Below are 508 nucleotides of genomic sequence, written 5' to 3'. Positions count from 1 at the left end.
AAAGTGACACTGGTAAAATAAGAAACAAAATTTGAAAACAGAAAGTGTGACTTCAGAGCCCATGCTCTTAACCAATATGAACCTACAGAAGAACTGAAAACCTAACAATGCTACTGTCTTGTAGAAGGTGTATGTCACAAAGCATCCAGCATTGATTGTTTTTTTAAAAAGCTATTATTAAAACTTTCATATTCCTTCATTACCAACTATTTTCCATTTTTGCTTATTTATCAATGAGGACATGTTTAGGATTTGATTCTATAACAACTACTCTATATTCCTCAGGTGATTCTCATTAATACATCAAAATTTTCCCTATGACTCCACCATTAAAAACTCAAAATGAGAAAGAATCAGCATTTTTCCAATTTTTTTACACAAACTGTAAAATAAGCTACACAAATAATAAATGAGGGAAATTTTTTCTTTATAAAAGTATTCCATATAATAAATGAAGATAAAATGACAATACATCGGCCGGGCGCGGTGGCTCACGCCTGTAATCCTA

Source organism: Propithecus coquereli, unplaced genomic scaffold (assembly GCF_000956105.1).
Source record: "Propithecus coquereli isolate 6110/MARCELLA unplaced genomic scaffold, Pcoq_1.0 Scaffold78, whole genome shotgun sequence".
Classification (NCBI taxonomy): domain Eukaryota; kingdom Metazoa; phylum Chordata; class Mammalia; order Primates; family Indriidae; genus Propithecus; species Propithecus coquereli.
This window is presented reverse-complemented; position numbering follows the sequence as displayed.